This window comes from Panthera leo, chromosome B1 (assembly GCF_018350215.1).
Source record: "Panthera leo isolate Ple1 chromosome B1, P.leo_Ple1_pat1.1, whole genome shotgun sequence".
NCBI lineage: Eukaryota > Metazoa > Chordata > Mammalia > Carnivora > Felidae > Panthera > Panthera leo.
Window position 1 is genome coordinate 120,314,321 of NC_056682.1, and position 20,866 is coordinate 120,335,186.

The window sequence follows — 20,866 nt, forward strand, 5'->3', positions numbered from 1 at the left end:
ATCACTTCCATGCTTTTCTTTATAATTTTTTCAACTAAGCTTGTAGCACTTAAATTATCATTTTTCCTACTTTTTGAATGAAACATAAATTGAATCACCAAATATATATTACTCTGTTTATACCTTAGGAAGATTCATCTATGTTCTATGCATTTTGCAGTTTCATTCACTTTTATTGCTATGTTTTCATTGTAGGAATATACCACAATTCATTTTATGATTGATGGAAATTGGGTTTGTTATCAGTTTGAGACTATTATAAATAATGCTGCTATGGACATTACTGCATATGCCTTCTTGTACACATGTGTATACATTTCCCTTGGGTATATATGTCTGACTCCAACTGTCAGTTTGTATGGTATATATAATTTCAACTTTGGTAGATAATGCCAAACTGTTTTCCAAAGATGAAAATTCAGGTGCCTGAGTGGCTCAGTCAGGTAAGCATCTGACTCTTTTTATTTATTTATTTATTTTTAACATTTATTCATTTTTGGGAGACAGAGAGTGAGTGAGGGAGGGGTGGAGAGAGAGAGAGGAAGACACAGAATCCGAAGCAGGCTCCAGGCTCTGAGCTGTCAACACAGAGATCAACGCGGGGCTCGAACTCACAGACTGTGAGATCATGATCTGAGCTGAAATCGGACACTCAACCAACTGAGCCACCCAGGCGCCCCTAGAATCTGAGTCTTGATTTGGGCTGTGTCATGATCTCATGGTTCATGAGATCAAGCCCCACATTGGGCTCTAAGCTGTCAGTGCAGAATTCTCCCTCTCACTCTCTCTTGGTCTTTCTCTGCTTGCACACTCTCTCAAAATAAATAAAATAAACTTTAAAAAAAGGAAAATTAAATTTATGCATATACCAGTAGTACTGCTAATACAGGATATTACTTGATGTTTTAATTTTATGTTATTATTTAGTAAAACTATGGAAATGGAATTTATTTTCTGTATCACCTTATATCAAGCAACTTTGCAAAAATTCCCTTATTAATTCTAATAATTTATCTGTATTATTTGTGAATTATTATGTACCCAATCATATGATGACCCTGAGATTACCATTCAAGAGATAAAGAAATGTCACTCTCAGTAATGGTTAAGGCAGAATCCCAAATTTTTATCCTGATCATTAACTAGGAAGAAAACCAGAGGAAATGATTCTTTTCTGTGAACAGCCTCACTCAGTGACCAAGGAAATGCAGACCAGGAGGAGATAAGAAGAACAGAGTCAGAAAACTCCGAGTCAAATTTTGAGGAGGCCTTTCTGAGACAACAATAATACAAGATGCTCTGGATGTTAGGGAATATGGAAGATCTGTCAGAGATCTTGACCATTAGCCTGTTGTTAAGTAGCTTCTGCAAGAAGAAGCACACCACTGACAGGATGTAAATGACATAGATTTTTTTAATGAGCCACAATGGTTTGGATGTCAATCTGAAAAAGTGTCAACATTGGTGAAGCACCACCAATAGCCCAAGAATGGTTAAAGGTCTGATACAGCTATTCTGTCAGGAGCACATGTGAACAACAATCTGTGCAATGTGACCTAGCCTCTCCCTAAAACAAATGGGTCAACTTTGGGCAGATTCCTTTAAGAGATAAAATAATTGTCAATCTAGAATTCCATAACCAGCAAAGATATCTTTCAGGTATTACAATGCTGCTGATGATGAATGAGGAATTCTCCCTGAAAGAAATTCCCAAGGATGTACTTCAGACAAAGTAAAGTACTCCTATATGGAAGTCTGGAATTCAAAAAGAAAGAATAAAGCACTTGTTGGATATGAAGAAATTATAAGTTGCCTATATAAAATAATGATAATATATGGTTTCATAAAAGGAAAAAGACAAAGACATTGATTAATTTTAGGTATGTATGTTATATCTACTAGAAATAAACAATAGTGTATACAAATTCCAAAGTAGCCAAAGGAGAAAAGACATGGTGGCTAGAAAATTCTTAATCAATCTAAGGATGATAAGAAGGAAAGAAAAAGAAAAAAGTAGAAAAAAATTGAAATCACACTACCGAATGAAAGATTAACAAATTCACAAGTTATTATATTAAATATAAAAGCACCTAATTCTTATAGTAAAAGACAAATGTTGCCAGGCTGGAATTTTTTAAACTTAATTTTGTTAATTTAAAGTGTTTCAGGTAGGGGCTCCTGGGTGGCTCAGTCAGTTGAGCGTCCAACTTCAGCTCAGGTCGTGACCTCACAGCTTGTGAGTTTGAGTCCCACGTAGGGCTCTGTGCTGACAACTCAGAGCCTGGAGCCTGATTCGGATTCTGTGTCTCCTCTCTCTGCATCTCCCCCTCTCACTCTCTCTCTCTCTCTTTCTCTCTTTCCCTCAAAAAGTAAATAAACATTAAAAAAAATTTTTAAGTGTTTCAGGTAAACTCTAAGATTAAGAAAAGTCAAAGTAAAAATATTAGAATATATATACTATGTAATACTATCAAAAAAAGAACATAGCAATACAAATAAAATGGAACTGAAAGCACTAGTATGCATAAAGAAAAGCACTTCTTAATGATTAAAAAAATTTAATTCACTGGAGATATATTAAATTTTGTATTTGAACCCACCTAATAACATAGCTTCAAAATCCATAAAGCAAAAACTGACAAAATTGGGAGACAAATAGGCATTTTAAAAAACTTTACTAATTGACAAAATAAGACAAAATGTCAATGGAGATATTAATAATTTGACTGTATGATTTAAAATTTTTGCCTAATATTATAAAAATATAAAATATCTTATCCATACATATAACAAACATGACCTGAGAGTTACATGGAAAACATTGCATGCATGCTAAACACATACTTATTTCCAGTACCTGGAGAAATTTTTCAAACATTGACTAAGTTGGGAGCCAAAAGACAAGTCTCATCAAGTTTCAAATGATTGAAAACATACAAATTACTTTTTATTTAACCATGATGCAACTGAAGTAGAAATCAATAACGTACACATAACCAGAAAATTAACATTTGATAATAAACCATGGACTAAGGAAGAAATCATAATAGAAATTAGAAAACATTTTGAACAGAATACTAATAGATATACTTTATATCAAGACCTGTCAGTTGCAAACAGATAATGGCTTAAAGATGTTACCTTGTATTTACCTGTATCAAAAGGAGAAAGGCAAAAAAACTTTATGAGGTAGAGACATTTTTAATAAGAACATTTAATGAAATGCAAACAAGAAGAGAGAAAACATAAACATGAAAAACTAAATAAAAAACAAGTGAAAAATAGAATTGGCAGATTTAAAAACTGAGCTTTTCAAAAAATGAAAAATTACAGAAAAATACTGGCAATGTTGACAGGAAAAGAAGCTCAATAATCATTATTGCAAATTTTTGAAGGACATAAGTACATATTCTGTAGACTTTAAAAATAATAGAATAGTATTATGAACAACTTTACAGTAATAAATATAATTAAAATAAAATGGACGAATTCCTAGAAAATTTAAACAAAAATGGCTAAAAGAGAGAGAAGTATCTTTCATAGTCTTGTGATATTTAGAGAAATTGAGCCAGTCATTGATAATCATCCCAGAAAGAAACCCCCTAATCCAGATGTAGGTCTTCATAAATAAATCCTGTAGACATTCAAGAGAGAAAAAATTTCTGCTTTAATGACAGGGGATCCTATAAAATACTTGGCCACAAACCTCCAAAACCATCAATGTCACAAAATACAGAAAAAAAAAAAAAAGAATCTGAGAAATTGTTCTAGATCAACAAGACTAAAGGGACATAACAACTAAATACAATTCCTAATACCGGATTGGATCCTGAATCAGAGAGAAAAAAATAGAGGACATTGTTGGGATAATTGGCTAAAATTGATTATGGATTATAAATCTTAATCCTAATTTTCCTAATTTTGCTAATTATGCATTAGTAACATAACACAATACTCTTATGAAATATGTGATGGAATTTTTAGGGGTAAAGGGCATGATATCTGCAACCTATCAAATAGTTCAGGAAAAAAAATAGAGAGAGAATGATAAAGCTGCTGTGATTATAAAGTTGACTCTTGAACAACATAGGGGGAAGGGTGCTGAACCTCCACACAGTCAAAATCTGCATGTAAGTTTTAATTCCCCCCAAACTTAACTACGAATAGCCTCCATTGACTGGAAGCCTTACTAGTAACGTAAATAATAGATTAGCACATATTTTGCATGTTATATGTATTAAGCATTCTTACAGTAATGTAGCTAGAGAAAAGAAAATGTTATTAGGGAAATCATAAAAGAAAATACATATACAGTATTGTACTGTATTTGTCAAAAAAAATCCACATATAAGTGGACCCACCCCGTTCAAATCTGTGTTGCTTAAGGGTCAACTGTATGTTCACAATTGTGAAACTGGGTGAAAATATACAAGATTTCTTTGTTCTATTCTTATAGTTTTCCTGGAAGCCTGAAATTATTTCAAAGTAATTTTTTTTTTAAAGAATCACAATTTTACATAAACAAATCTGAATGAAAAAGAGTTAACACTCTCCCAGTGTAAGCATCACTTCATACCTTGATGTGCATAACTTCAATCTCAAATGTCAAAAATGGAAGGAGAAAAAAGGAAAATGACAGTAAACACATGAATGTGAATGAAAAACTTTCCAAGCAAAATATTAGCAATCTGAACTCAGAAATATATAAAAAGATGATACATCATGACTAAATTTCATGTATGCCATGAATTAGTAGTTAATATTTGAAAAATCAATGTAAACCACCACACAAACAGGAAACAGAGGAAAATCAAATGATCTTTTCATTAAATGGCAAGAAAGATAAAATTTCACACTGTTTCATGATATAAATTCTAGTAAGCTGATAAAGGAGGATTTATTTTATTTTATTTTTTAATTTATTTTTGAGACAGAGAGAGACAGAGCATGAGCAGGGGAGGGGCAGAGAGAGAGGGAGACACAGAATCCAAAGCAACATCCAGGCTCTGAGCTGTCAGCACATGCAGGGCTTGAACTCACGGACTGTGAGATCATGACCTGAGCCAAAGTCGGATGCTTAACCGACTGAGCCACACAGGCACCCCAAGAAGGAGGATTTCTTAATTTGATAAAGGGTATTTACAGAAATCTGAAGCAATCAACAGTTAATGGTAAAACAGTAGAAGCTTTCCCTTTGAGATCAGGAATAAGATAAACACGCATCTATCACCACTATATAGGGGATAGGTCTCATAGGCAAGTAATATTGACCAACATATGACCACCGCAGTCATGCAAACAAAAAGAAATAAAGCTTTAAGAATTGGAAAGAAAAACAAAAACTGCCATTATGTGAAGATAATATAATTCTATGTATCTTAAAAATCTCCAAAAAATCACGGAGAAATTGTTAGGATTACTAACAGCTTACCAACTTTTTAAGATAAAAAAGTAATATATATCAATTTGCATTTCTATACCAGGAATAATCAATTAGAAAAGCACATTTTAAAAGATGATATTTACCATTAAATTGAAACATATGTAGTACATATGTACAACATCAAGAGTCAACCCTAATATAAGTTGTGGCCTTTCAATAATTATGATGTGGCAGTGCAGGTTCATTAACTGTGACAAATGTACTCCTCTGTGGAGGAAAGCTGTACATGTGTAGGGGCAGAAGTTATATAGGAAATCTCTGTCCTTTCTGCTCAGTTTTGCTGTGAACATAAAACTGCTCTAAAAATTAACCTATTAGATTTTTTTAAATGCAGTATATAAGAATACGTTTAGAAAAAGAAAGAGAAAATTCTTACGGAGAAACTTAATTGAAGAATATTAGAAGAACCTAATAAGTGAAAACATCTTATAAGCGTGGGTTGGTAGACTTAATATATAGTTGTTAAATCCTTTCAGGTTGCTCAATAGATTTGGTGCGACCCATATCCAAATCCCAAGCCCCAAACCCCAACCCTTCATTCCCCCTCTAGAACGTAACAAGCAGATTCTAAACTTTATATGAAAGGGATAAAGGACAAGAATAATGAAAGCCATAAAGAAAAAAACATTTGGGGTAAGTTGACTTACTAGACACCCAGACATAAATTCACAGAAATTATGACAGTGTCATATTGGAACAAAGACCAACAAATAGACCAAAACGCCATTAAAGAGTGCCCAAGATATGCACCAGTGCAACTTGCCAGACAGTTCAGTGAAGAAAGAATGGTAAACAGGATTATGAAAATTTTGTATCCAATTGGGCAGGCACAATTGGATTCCTACCTCCATCGTATGTAATTATTAATTTTACATGAATGACTTAAATATAAAAGGACAAACAAATAAATATTAATGTAGGATATATCTTCATGACCTCAGAATAGGGAAGGAGTTTTTAAACAAGTATAGAAAGCAATAATGATGAAAGGGAAAATTTGATAATTTAGACTAAATTATAATTAAGAGCTTCATTCCTCAAAAGACAACTAAAAGGAGTAAAACTAGGACTAAAAGTGGGGTAAGCTATGTTCAACACATATAATTCACAATTGCTTGAATCAGAAATGCATAAAACTCAATAAGGAAAAGACAAACATCTAATAGGAAAATGGGAAAAGACTATGAATGAGCAATTCACAAAAGGGAAAATTCTAAATTGCTAAAAATAAGCAAATATGCTCAAGTTCACTGGTAATAGAAAATGCAGATTAAATGACATGACATTTCAAATTTCAAAATAACACGATGTGATAATATTTATCTGAATTTTAAATATATATGTACATATGCATTTATTATTATTATTATTATTATTACACCTGTCTTTAATCTCAGGGCAGAAAAATTATCCAGTTTGGCAATGGATATACTACAACAAACTCACCAATTATTTGTACAATTATTGCTTAGACACCTCTAGATATAAGAAAATCCATTCAATCTTTGAACTACTCAGCAAGTTTCTACTTTTTTTTGTGATTGATTTTTTAATTTTAAAATTAATATTTTCCTCCCACTGTTTTCTTCACTTGAATTTTGTTCTAGAATGAATCAAAGCCCCTGTTTACCTGACACACACACACACACAAAAAAAACAACTACGAATTAAAATAACCCAGTAATAACAAAGGTTAATTCACTAAGTAGTAGGCTACTACTAGATGTGCACAAGGAGAGGACAAATTCCCATTTTTCACGATATTATGGAAGGTCATGTGCATTAAATGACTTCCCAAGACCCTTCTAAGACTCTGTTTCACATAATTCAAACAAATTCAAAATTCCTTATACTCTTTTCTTGGCAAATAATATCCCATGAACAGAGTCCCTCCTGTCTGCCTCCTGCACCTGCTCTGGTAGCTGGGTGTTGAAGCATGGCAGCAGTAGCTTGGTAGATAGGAAGAGGGAGAATCCCGGTGCAAGAAGACCATGACACTTTATCCAACCAAGGACTTGCTCACTGTTTATGTATATATAAGAGTAGATATTCCAAACCTTAGAGCTATGCTGTCCAGTATGGAGCCACTAGCCATATATAGCTATTAAACATTTGAAATGTGGCCAGTAAAAAATGAAATGTGCTGTCTGTGTGAAATACATACAATAGTGCCCCCCATTTATACAATGGAAGGTAAGTTCCAACGACCCCCAGTGGATGACTGAAGCCATGGATAGTACTAAACCCCATAAATACTATGTTTTTCTTTACATATATACTTATGATGGAGTATAATTTATACATTTGGCAAGGTTAGAAATTAATAATAATAAAATAGAACAATTATTAACAATAGACTGGAGGCACCTGGGTGGCTCAGTCGGTTGAGCATCTGAGTTTGGCTCAGGTCATGATCTCCCGGTTTGTGAGTTTGAGCCCCACATCGGGCTCTGTGCTGACAGCTCAGAGCCTGGAGCCTGCTTCAGATTCTGTGTCTCCCTCTTTCTCTGCCCCTTCCATACTCATGCTCTGTCTCTCTCTCTCTCTCTCTCAATAATATAATAAATAAAAATGTTAAAAAATCTAAAAAAAAACGATAGACTGTAATAAAAGTTATGTGAGTGTGGTCTCTTTCAAAATATCTTATTGCACCATACTTGCTGTTCTTGTGATGCTATGAGATGATAAAGTGAGTTTATGATGAATTGAAGTGAGGTGAACAATGTAGGGGTAGTGATGCAGCATTAAGCTACTGTTGACCTTCTGACAATAGATCAGAAGGAAGATCATCTGCTTCTGGACCACGGTTGACTGCCGCTAACTAAGACCATGGAAAATTAAACTGGATAAAGGGGGGACTGATTTACTGAGTTTCAGACGAGGCACAAATGGTGTAAAATAACCCATTAATAATTTTTCTAATAATTACATGCCAAAATGACAACACTTTGAATAACTGGGTTAAATAAAATGTGTTATAAAAATTAACTTTGCTTATTTCTTTATGCTTTTTAATTTTTTTAATATTTATTTTTGAAAGGGAGAGAGAGGCAGAGCACAAGAAGGGGAAGGGCAGAGAAGGAACGAGACACAGAATCTGAAGCAGGCTCCAGGCTCTGAGCTATTAGCACAGAGCCCAATGCAGGGCTTGAACTCATGAACCATGAAATCAAGACCTGGGCCTAAGTCAGATGCTTAACCAACTGAGTCACCACCCAGGTGTCTCTCTTTATGCTTTTTAATGGAGCTACTGGAAAATTCGAATCAATCTGGACATCTCTGCTTAGGAACTAGGTAGGGTTTACAACCTGGCACTTTATAAGATTAATATTGTTCACAAAAGTGTTTTGCCCCTTACAACACATAAATTTAAACTTTGTTGCTAATTTTGAAATTCATCAGTATTATCATAAAGCTGAAGTTTTTAAAATTAACTTTACCTTAGGCGTGCCTAGGTGGCTGAGTCGGTTAACTGCCCGACTCTTGATTTTGGCTCAGGTCATGATATCACAGTTCATAAGTTTGAGCCCCACATCAGACTCTGTGGCGACAGTGAGGAACCCGCTTGGGATTCTCTGTCTCCTCTCTCTCTGCCCCTCCCCTGCTTGCTCTCCATCTCTCTATCTCTTCTCTCTCTCAAAATAAATAAGTATGTTTAAAAAGTAAATAAAATTAATTTTACTTTAAAATCTAGGAGATTGGGCATTTCTTGGGCTATTTTATGAAATGGCAACAATTGTCTGGAGCTGAAGAGCTGCCAGATTCTCTTCAGAACAGGTTTACCACTTTACCACAGTCCCCAACCTTCCCTATTGTTAGTCTTTTCTCCCTTCAACATGAGTGGTATTTAGTTATGTTTACCTACCTGAGCACTGTAGGCTTCTGAATTTTTAAGCTCTATCTATTAAGAACAATATTTGGCATTCAACTTAAAAATGGGGAGGGGATTGTTGCCATGTTTGGGAGTAGACAAGACGGATTTCAGTACTGTATTATCCCACTGGCTTATTTTGTGACTCGGGTGTTAAAAAGCAGAAATCTGTATTTGTATGTGGAGAAATTACCTATGAGAATAATTATTGTCAATTAAATCATTTGAATGAATGAAATAGATGAGAGTCCCTATCTACTTGCTGAAACAGAGGATTTTGTTCAAAAGGTGTGTGGGGATTCCACATCCTGAGATCAATAGGGAGTAGCGATGCATGTGTATACTAGAAAAGAATTCAACATTAAGTGGTTTGTTGATTCTTCTTGAAGAGAAACCAAATGGCAGTCACCCAAGCCTTAGAAAGAAAAGTCAAAGGAAGTTACAAATCAGAACAAACAAGGAAACCTTAGGGAGGTGGTGCCCCTGGTTAGAGACGCCCTCATTCCTGCTTGATAATCAATTTATAATGTGGCCACCAGGAGAGACCTAATACTTCCAAACATACTTGGAGGTTCCAAACATATTTGGCGTTTACAATTACTTGGTAGTCAAGATGGCCTGACAATAGTCCCTTATATAATCTGTTCTTCCCAACATTTCAGCGTCTTCTCAATTATTAGTTGGCCATTTTGAGAGCTGGTTTTCAAAAAAGGCGCAATTGTACATTGTTTTCTAGCTCAACACTCTTCCTGACAGAATTATTGAGGAAGCATTATGCAAATCTATTGTTTACTAAAGCCATAAAACCATCTGGTCCTAGCGGTTCATTTTTTGTAGCTGGGTTCTGGAAACCAGCATGGATTTAACTTCCTCTGTCCTCCCTATTCTAGCTGCCAAGCCACTGTTGACACAACACAGGTGTTTTAAGTTTCTCATTTTTGACTGAGCTTTCCATCCTGCTCCTTGCTGTATTTACCTTTGTTCTATTTTCTGTAAGATCACCTTATCTTCCGCATTTAAATGCTGCAGTCCAGTTCCATATGTCTCACAGGTTTCTTCTGAAAATCTTCTGAGGATTTCCAGACTTAGTCAAATATTTATAAATAATATCTCAGAGACACAAAGCACATTTGTAGAAAGTCACAAAACAACCTTGGTAATGAACCTAACATTCAGGTGACAGGACTGGACAGGACCTTCAGGTGACAGCATCTACATACCACAAAATATCAACCATCATCTGAAGGATTTTAGGTTTTCCAATTCAGTTACGGATCCTATGCATACATCCACACATATTGAATAACAGATATTAGAAAATCTAAGACTTTATTACCATTAAGTAGGCTTAATAATTCGGGGTGCCTGGATGGCTCGGTCGGTTAAACGTCCGACTTCGCTCAGGTCATGATCTCACGGTCCGTGAGTTCGAGCCCCGAGTCGGGCTCTGTGCTGACCGCTCAGAGCCTGGAGCCTGTTTCAGATTCTGTGTCTCCCTCTCTCTCTGCCCCTCCCCTGTTCATGCTCTGTCTCTCTCTGTCTCAAAAATAAATAAATGTTAAAAAAATTTTTTTTTAAAATAAGTAGGCTTAATAAGTGGATTTAATTTTCAAGATCACCATATAAAATTATACTCTTTCCCATTTTTTATGGGAATTTGGGATATTTATTTCTGGGGAGATATTTCTTTTAATATGTCACTGTTCCTTAATGCAAATGGATTCCTCCAGGTCATAGCCTTTTCTGCACCCACTCAAGGAGTGGAACTCTATTTCCGTCCACAGAATTTCTCCAACATAAGCTATAGAGTCTGAAGCAGATCACAGCATAGAAATTGAATGATGCCTCTTCTTCGTCTCTAAATACCTAATTGACGGAGTTGTGAATTGGGAGCAGTTGGGACTGTCCCCAGATCTTGTCACTATCTACATTAACATGAGCAGGAAGCAAAAGTGAAGTGATCTTTTTCCAGTAATTTAGACAAGTAGAGACATACTTGCTACAATATTTATTTTCTGTGGCATTTAAAATGTTTCCAACACTTAAGCTCTTTAAAACCCATTGTAAACAATGTTAGATTCACTACATTGTCCAAGTACTAGTAGAACAGGTTGAACCTTCTGTGTACTCAAATAGTTGCAATTAAAGTCAACCAGAGAAGAAATTGTGATGGTTTTTCGAGATAACGAAGGAAAGATAATTTTTAACATGAGATGATAAGCAACTGTTGTTTGCCACTTTCTCTTGGTTCCCCACCCCGACCCTTCCCCCGCAGCTGCTGGAACATTTTGGCTAAATGAGCACAGCTATTTGAAATACCTAATGTCTAATATTGCTTTAATTTCTATACCCTGCTCTCTGTACTAAGATTAATGTGAGAATTGCTGATGAGAGAAGGGGGTATGATAGCAATACGAAGACATGAACTTTGGTTAACGTCAGAATCCTGGGAGTTGCCATTAGCTAAAAAAAGAACCAGTGGGAGGAGGATGTGGCTGGTTGCTCAAAGACTTATAGCTCTTCTCTGGTAGCCACATCCTGCCTGTGGCTAGAACAACCCAAGTACCACATCTTACCATTTTCCTCAATGATAAAACACCATCTGTTGTTAAAGAAGGGGGCTCTCTTTGCAATAAACCAATGTCATCGTGAAAGGTTAATAAATATTTAGGGTTATAGGAAACTTGGGGCTTTGCACATTATATATACATACCAAAATGTGGCCAAGATCCTTTAATGATAATAAAAAGTAACATGCCATCACAGGAAAGACTTTGGAAAAATATGTAAGGATTCAAAGAAGTAATCCAGGGTCACTTCCTCTGATACACTGAGAATAGCATTTTTTTCCTGCTAGTATATATATATATGTGTGTGTGTGTGTGTGTGTGTGTGTGTGTGAATATGCATAAACATGAAGGATTTTGATTTTACAAAAATATGATATGTATGCATCTATAAAATGGAAATCATATGATGCATAATTCCTATAGTCTTATTAAATATGAATAATTTTTATTCACTTAGGTTATGAGAATTTTTCTTTTTCTAAGTATTTTTTTAATGTTTATTTATTTATTTTTGAGAGCGAGAAAGAACAAGCGGGGAAGGGGCAGAGAGAGAGGGAGACACAGAATCCATAGCAGGCTCCAGGCTCTGAGCTGTCAGCACAGAGCCTGACACGGGGTTCAAACCCACAAACCGTGAGATATGACCTGAGCCAAAGTCGGATGCTCAACCTACTGGCCAGCCAGGCACCCAAAATATGTTTCCATGTTAAGTGTTCTTTGAGAACCCTTTGAATGTCTAATATTTCATTATATCAGTGATTCTCAGGCCTTAGTATGCATCAAATTATCTTTAAGGCTTTGTGAATATGGGGCCCACCCACCAAGTTTCTGAGAAAATGGCTGTCAAGTAGAACCCAAAACATGCATTTCTACCAGTTTTCCCAGTGATGCTGATCTTGCTGGTGTGGGAATTACACAGTGGTTGACTAGATTATATAAACATTCTCTTATAATTGAATATTTGGGTTGTTCATAAATAACACTGGAGCAACATCTTGTATACATGAAAATTTCCGTAAGAAAGGTTTCTATAATGGAAATAATGGACTAAAATTATGAACTTTTGGAGACTCTTAATATGCATGGCCAAACCGATCCAGACAGAAAACTGCCTCAATTTATACTGTGTGTGGATGCTTTTATTCTACTAAATCATTTTTGTTACTTAGTATATTTTGTTTTCTAAGTGTTTGGTCAAAATAACATCTTATTTCAATTTACATTTTTTTTGACTACCAGTGAAATGAAATATTTCATCATATTTTCAATATCTATTTGAAAGAACGATGGGGGTGCCTGGGTGGCTCAGTAAGTTAAGTGTCTGACTTCTGTTCAGGTCGTGATCTTACAGATTGTGAATTCGAGCCCTGAGGCCGGCTCTGCTCTGACAGCTCAGATTCTGTCTCCCTCTCTCTCTCTGCCCCTCCCCTGCTCACACTCTCTCAAAAAATAAACATTTAAAAATTTAAAAAAAGAAAGAAAGAAAGAACTATGAGCAAAACTCCATGACTGTTGTCTTCAAGATTTTGAGATCTTAGGAATTTTTTTAAGGTTTTAATTTTCAGAGAGAGAGAGAGAGAAAAAAAAAAAGAGAGAGAGAGAGTGTGTGTGAGTGTGTGTGTGCGTGTGTGTGTGTGTGTGTGTGTATGGGGGAGGGGACAGAGGGAGAGAGAGAGAATCTTAAGCAGGCTCCATGTTTAAGGTGGAATCAACATAGGGCTCAATCCCATGACCCTAGCATCATGACCTGAGCCAAAGTCAAGAGTTGGATGTTCAACTAACTGAGCCAACCAGGCACCACCTCTACATAAGATTTTTCTTATGTATTTCTAGGAACCATTTATAGTTTCAGGGAATTAATCCCTAGTTTGTCATATTTTCCATAGATATATTCTCACTTTATTGATTGTGCTTTATTAACTTGCTGCTTTTGACAGAGTAGTCTTTTTTCTTTTCTTTCAGTTTTTATGTAGCCAAGTCTATTTTTTTCTGTAATTTATTTTACTTAGAAAACACAAGTCCTAAAATTAAATACTTTCCCAATTTTTTTTTCTTATGGTTTTATGTTTAGCATTTGCTTCCCTAACCATTCTGGAATTTCTTACCTTTCCCTGTCTTCCTTCTATCCTTCCTTCCTTCCTTCCTTCCTTCCTTCCTTCCTTCCTTTCTTCCTTCCTCCCATCTTTCTTTCTTTCTTTCTTTCTTTCTTTCTTTCTTTCTTTCTTCTTTCTTTTTCTTTCTTTCATGTTCATGTTTCATAAAATGTAAAATAAAGCCCAAGTACTTAATTAACTACCCAGCACCATTTATTAAATAACCATCTCTTTTCCTACTCAAATATGATGCATGATCACATTTAAAAGTTAATCTGCAATCTGGAAAATTAGTTCTTGGTTGGCACCTGTAGGAAATGTGACCTGATATAAGATAATGTTTTTAGTAAGCATAACAGGAAACACATGTATGACATCTAATGAGAAAACCAGAAATTGAGCCACGGTGAAGCAATGGAAGCCCTAATTTCAATAATGTCTTAGTGTCAGCTTAGGTTTCCAATCAGTTGTTTAGAGGGTTTCCTTGTTTTGTTCATTGACTGAAAGGTAATGCCCTCAAAACTACAAAAACAAAAAACAAAAAAACCCAAAAAACCTCATTGCCTTCAGGAAATATTGAGAGTTGAGTGTGTTTCCCAGAGTATGACTTGAATAGGAACTTTTATTTTAAAATCTCAGTGCATTAAAAAAAAAATCTCAGTGCATCATTAAACAAAGAACCTATTTTTATTGTCTGACCTTACTTTTTTAGGTCCTTGTCGTTTGGTCTGCCAAAAACTCGGCTTTTCTCAATCCATTACATTAAACTCTACTCACCCACTCCACCCTCGTTCCAGAATATATTGGAAGTACATTATGAGGTGTGACAGAGGATAAAATAACCTTTTGATATTTGCTTTGGTAAAATAAAGTTTTGTTTACAAATGTAAAAGTCCCTCTCATATGTAGCTGTCAACAATTCTTTAATATTACTGTAGGTCCCTCCATTAAAAGCATCTTGATGCAGTGCTAGCAGAAAAATATCACTACAGAATCTAATCTCTGAAGCAGTGACAATTATTCAGCACTTTTTTCAGTTCGCTTGTACAATAAATGTAATTATCTTTAAAACACTAAGTCTCGGTTGTTACAATGGTAAAACTGAGTAGAAATGCCAGACTTTCAGACTATGAACCAAAGTAATGACCAATTTCCAGGTTCTGATGATTAAATGGCAAAGTAATAAAGTGTTTTTCCAAATTGGTTTTCCTAAGAACTGACATCTTATGGATTTGGAAATGAGGAATAGCGTTATTAGTAGAGACAAAATTACATTTATCATTCAAAGCCCATTATATTTAAAAAATTTTTTTTCAACGTTTTTTATTTATTTTTAGGACAGAGAGAGACAGAGCATGAACGGGGGAGGGGCAGAGAGAGAGGGAGACACAGAATCGGAAACAGGCTCCAGGCTCCGAGCCATCAGCCCAGAGCCTGACGCGGGGCTCGAACTCACGGACCACGAGATCGTGACCTGGCTGAAGTCGGACGCTTAACCGACTGCGCCAGCCAGGCGCCCCTAAAGCCCATTATATTTTTAAAATGCATTTAACAGCTGTATCCGACACAGTTTTCTGGTTTGTTTGTTTGTTTGTTTTGATTTCTAAAATTTTGGTACTGTAGAGATTTGTGAAGGGTTAAGTCTGGGTCTCGTGGAACTTATATCCAGACAGTTCATACCATTCTTCTCGTCTAGTTCTTTTCTTTTCCAACCTTCACACTGATAATAGCAACATCAAACCCAGTATATTTTTGTTTTCTCCCCGCTTCGCCACCGTTACTGACGTGAATCAAAGATGACAAATTTACTAATCATGTGCTGCCACTTCTGAACTCTGGCCACTATTCCCTTGCAACATTTTTTCCTTTATATTCCTTATATTCCTTTTCCTAACCTTTTCTAATGGCCAGGAGGTAACTGAGCAGTTCAGAGATCTTCCCTGATAAGGACTGTGGGCAAGTCACTGACCTTCTGCATCATTGCTTTCAACTCTAAGTGGACAGAGGAATTCCCAACATCCACAGGAGTGGAAGGCCAAGTAAGAATTTGTTGGGGATCCCAAGAGTTTATTCAATCTGCCACAGATTATCTGCTGATAATGACGGAAATGATGAGGATTGTAGGAAACCTGATTGTTAGTGTGACAGCAAGAAGCTCTAAGTTCAGTTCTCCTAGCCTAAATGAATCCCACAAATGGAGTGCACCCTTGAAGAAACCCACATCGTTGTGGGAAAACAAACCCTAACAGGAAACGTTTGTCTGTAAATGGCACAGCTTTATCCACCTCTTCCTAGGAATATATCTAAGTAATGACAGCCACTGTATCTCCTTAGGTATATTTTTATCAGACCCACCTTCCAGGCTGTTTCTCCAAATACAATATACCCAACTAATGCTACATTTTAATAATAAGATACGAAAACTAAGCATACACAATTTCAAATTACAAAATACATTTGATTTCTCCCTGTAAGTTTTGAAATAAATATTTGCTCAATTGCTAAAATACACAGAGCCATTTTGTTGTTGTTGTTGTTGTTATAAGAAATGAGATTGCAACAGAAAGAACATGAGCATAAGGCAGTTGCTCTTAACACAGAGTCCTAGCATTCCTGGCACAGGCGTTCCTGTAGGGCTGGGACACTGGAGGAATCCACTATTTTGGAAATTTGTGAGAGTATTTTGGCTTCTCTCCTTTATTTGGCTGTCTACACTGTGGTCATCACTAGTATTTTTCCAAGAGCTACATTGAAGTTTCTTATATAGCTAAGAGGGTTACATATAGCTGTATGTAATATTTAGTATTTTCTCAGGCAATTTTTAATAAAAATATAACTGATATTCTCTAATTTCCTTTTTTTTTTTTCCTTCTCACCCACCTACCAACTGTCACTATCTAGATCACAGTTAGCCAATATTTGGCAGTGGAATTCTACTCCCTCCATCTGGTCATTGCTAATGGACCACAGAATATCTCCGCATCAGCCCCAGGATCCAATATAGGACCCTGAACCGCTTTTTTCCAATCTATTTCAGTAGATGCAAAAGGTGAAATCTAGTTAACTCCCTGAGCCACTCTGAAGTCATGGAGTATGGAAAAGATGTTCCAAGCTAAATCTATCAAACTAGAATCTTCAAGAGTGAGTGTCCTGGAATTTATATTTTAAAAACATTTCACCAGGATGATTATCATATGACCAGCACTGCTCTGCTCACATTGGAAGAAAAGAAAAAGATTAATCAAATTATTTAAGAAAATGAACCTCAGTTTGCTAATCTGTAAAAATAGCATTATAATACTTTCCTCAGTGGGTTCTTCAAGAAACAAAATAAAATCATGTGCTTGGATGCGCTAATGTCAGAAATGAAAATGGTGACATCATCATGGACTTAATGGGCATTTCAGGGATAATAAAAGACTACTATGAATACCCCTATGCACACACATTTGATAACTTAGGAGAAATGGACCAATCTTTGAAAGACACAATTTGCCAAAACTCCTACAAGAAGAAACAGATAATCTAAATGCCCTTTATTAGAGAAATTGAATCAGAAATTAATAACGTCTTGGGGTGCTGGGTGGCTCAGTTGGGTAAGCGTCTGACTTTAGCTCAGGTCATGATCTCACGGTTTGTGGGTTTGAGCCCCACATCAGGCTCTGTGCTGACAGCTCAGAGCTTGGAGCCTGCTTCAGATTCTGTGTCTCCCTCTCTTTCTGCCCCTCCCCTACTCATGGTCTCTCTTTCTCTCTCTCTCTTAAAAATAATAAATAAAACATTAAAAAATTAAAAAAAATAAATTAATAACCTTCTAAGACAGAAAGGACCAGGCCCAGATGGGTTCACTGGTGAATTCTATCACATATTTAAAGAAAAGGGGCGGGGGCGTCTGGGGGGCTCAGTCGGTTAAGCACCCGACTTCGGCTCAGGTCATGATCTCACAGTCCCTGAGTTTGAGCCCCACGTCGGGCTCTGTGCTGACAGCTCAGAGCCTGGAGCCTGTTTCAGATTCTGTGTCTCCCTCTTTCTATGACCCTCTCCCGTTCATGCTCTGTCACTCTCTGTCTCAAAAATAAATAAACGTTAAAAAAATAATTAAAGAAAAGGGGCGCCTGGGTGGCTCAGTCAGTTGAACGTCCGATTTCAGCTCAGGTCATGATCTCACACAGTTCATGAGTTCGAGCCCTACGTGGGGCTCTGTGCTGACAGCTCAGACCCTGGAGCCTGCTTCAGATTTTGTGTCTCCCTCTCTCTCTGCTCCTCCCCTGCTCACACTCTGTCTCTCTCTCAAAAATAAATAAAGAGTAAAAAAAAAATTTTTTTTAATATTTAAAGAGAAAATACCAATTTTCTACAATTTGTTTCAGAGTTTAAAAGTAGAGAAAATACTTTCTAACTCATTCCATGAAGCCAGGATTACCTTAATTCCCAAACTGCACAAAGATGTTACCAGCAAAAATAAATTAAATTAAATTAAATTAAATTAAATTAAATTAAATCAAATTAAATTAAATTAACAAAAATCCCAGACCTATATCTTTTATAAACACAGAAGCAATTCTCAACAATGCAATCCAGTCAAAATCCCAGCAGGTTATTCTGTAGACATTGACCAAGTGATTCTAAAACTTAATATAGAGACAAAGATCCAGACTAGCCAATTCAATGCTGAAGGAGAAGAACAAAGTGTGAGCACTGATACTACCCAACCTCAACTTACTATAAAGTTGATTATTACACAGTAATAAATTTATGTAAACTTTATTAACTTTATATAAAGTTATTATTATACAGTAATCTAGACAGTGTGGAGGGGCGCCTGGGTGGCTCAGCCAGTTGAGCGACTGACTTCGGGTCAGGTCACGATCTCACAGTTTGTGAGTTCGAGCCCTGTGTCAGGCTCTGTGCTGACAGCTCGGGGCCTGGAGCCCACTTTGGATTCCTTCTCTCTGCCCCTCCCCCACTCATGCTCTGTCTCTCTCTGTCTCAGAAATAAACATTAAAAAAAAAAAAAAAGACAGTGTGGAATTGGTGAATGACTATACAAATGGACAAATAGAACAGAATAGAGAGTTCAGGAATTGGACCACATAAATATAGTCAACTGATCTTTGAGAAATGATCAAGGGAAATAAAACAGAAACAAGATAGTCTTTTCAACAAATACTGCTGGAATAACTCTATATTAACATATATGAAAAAAAGAATCTAACTTTCCCAAAAGTTACACTCTTCCACAAAAGTAATTCCAAATGTATCATACACTTAAATGTAAAGCACAAAACTATAAAACTTCTACAGGGTAACATAGGAGGTAATCTAAATGACTATGGGTTTGGTGATGGCTTTTTAGATGCAATTCCAAAAGCACAATTCATGAAAGAAGTAATTGATGAGCTGTATGAGAAGACAAGCCACAGACTGGGAGAAAATACTTGCAGGGAGGTATCTAAGAAAGCACTGTTATCCAAAATATACAAAGAACTCTTAAAACTCTCCAAGGAAAACAAAACAAAACAAAACAAAACAAAACAAAAACCTTATTAAGATATGCAGATATAAAATAAGCATGTGAAAAGATGTCCCACACTATATGTTATTGGGGATTTGTAAAGTGAAACAATGAGATATCCATACCTATTAGAATGGCCAAATCCAAAATAATGACGACACTGAATGCTGGTGAGGATTAAAGCAACAGGAACTCTCCTTCCTTCCTAGTGAGAAGGCAAAATGATGCAGCCATTTTGAAAAACCATTTGACAGTCTCTTATAAAACTAAACATTATTTTTTTAATGTTTATTTTATTTTTTTGAGAGACAGAGAGAGAGAGAAGGGGATGGACAGAGAGAGAGAAATAGAGTCTGAGGTAGGTTCCATGCTTTGAGATGTCAGCACAGAGCCCAACGCAAGGGTTGAGCCCACAAATTGTGAGATCATGACCTGTGTCGAAGTGGGATGCTTAAACAACTGAGCCACCCAGGCGCCCCACAAAACTAAACATTCTTCTAGCAGATGAGCCAAACTCCTTGGTATTTACCCAAATGCATTGAAAACTCATGCCCACACAAAACCTTCACACAGATGTTTATAGCAGCTTTATTCATAATTGCCAAACTTGGAAGTAACCAAGATATCTTTTAGTAAGTGAATAGATAAACTGGTACATCCAGATAATGGAATATTATTTAGCACTAAAAAATAGTAATTAAAATAAGGGCTACCAAGCCATGAAAAGACCTGGAAGAAACTTAAAAGAATATTGTTAAGTGACAGAAGCTAATCTGAAAAGGCCGTATGATTCCAACTATATGAAATTCTGGAAAAGGCAAAACTGTTGGAGATAGTTAAAGGATCAGTGGTTGATAGGCGTTGGGGGACAGAGGGATAAATGGATGGAGTACAGATGATTTTTAAGACAAGGAACCCATTCTGTATGATACCCTAATGGTGGATACTTGGCATTATACTTTTGACAAAACCAGTAGAATGTATAAGACCAAGAATGAACTCTAATGTAAACCATGGACATAGAGTGGTAACAATGTGTCATTATAGGTTCATAGATTGTAGCAAATGTACCACTCTCAAAGGGATGTTGATAGTGAGGGAAGATTGTGTGTGTGTGTGTGTGTGTGTGTGTGTGTGTGCGCTACACAGGAAGTATATGGGAACTCCGTATTTTCTGTTCAATTTTCTGTAAACTTAAGTTGCTCTAAAAACTAAATTTTAACAATTAAAAAAAAGTATTGACAAAGATGTGAAGAATTTGCAACCCTCCTACATTGCTGGTGGGAATGTAAAATGGTGCTCATTTTAGGACACAGTTTGTCAGTTCTTCATGATGTTAAACATAGAATTTCCATATATGATAAACAAAATAAT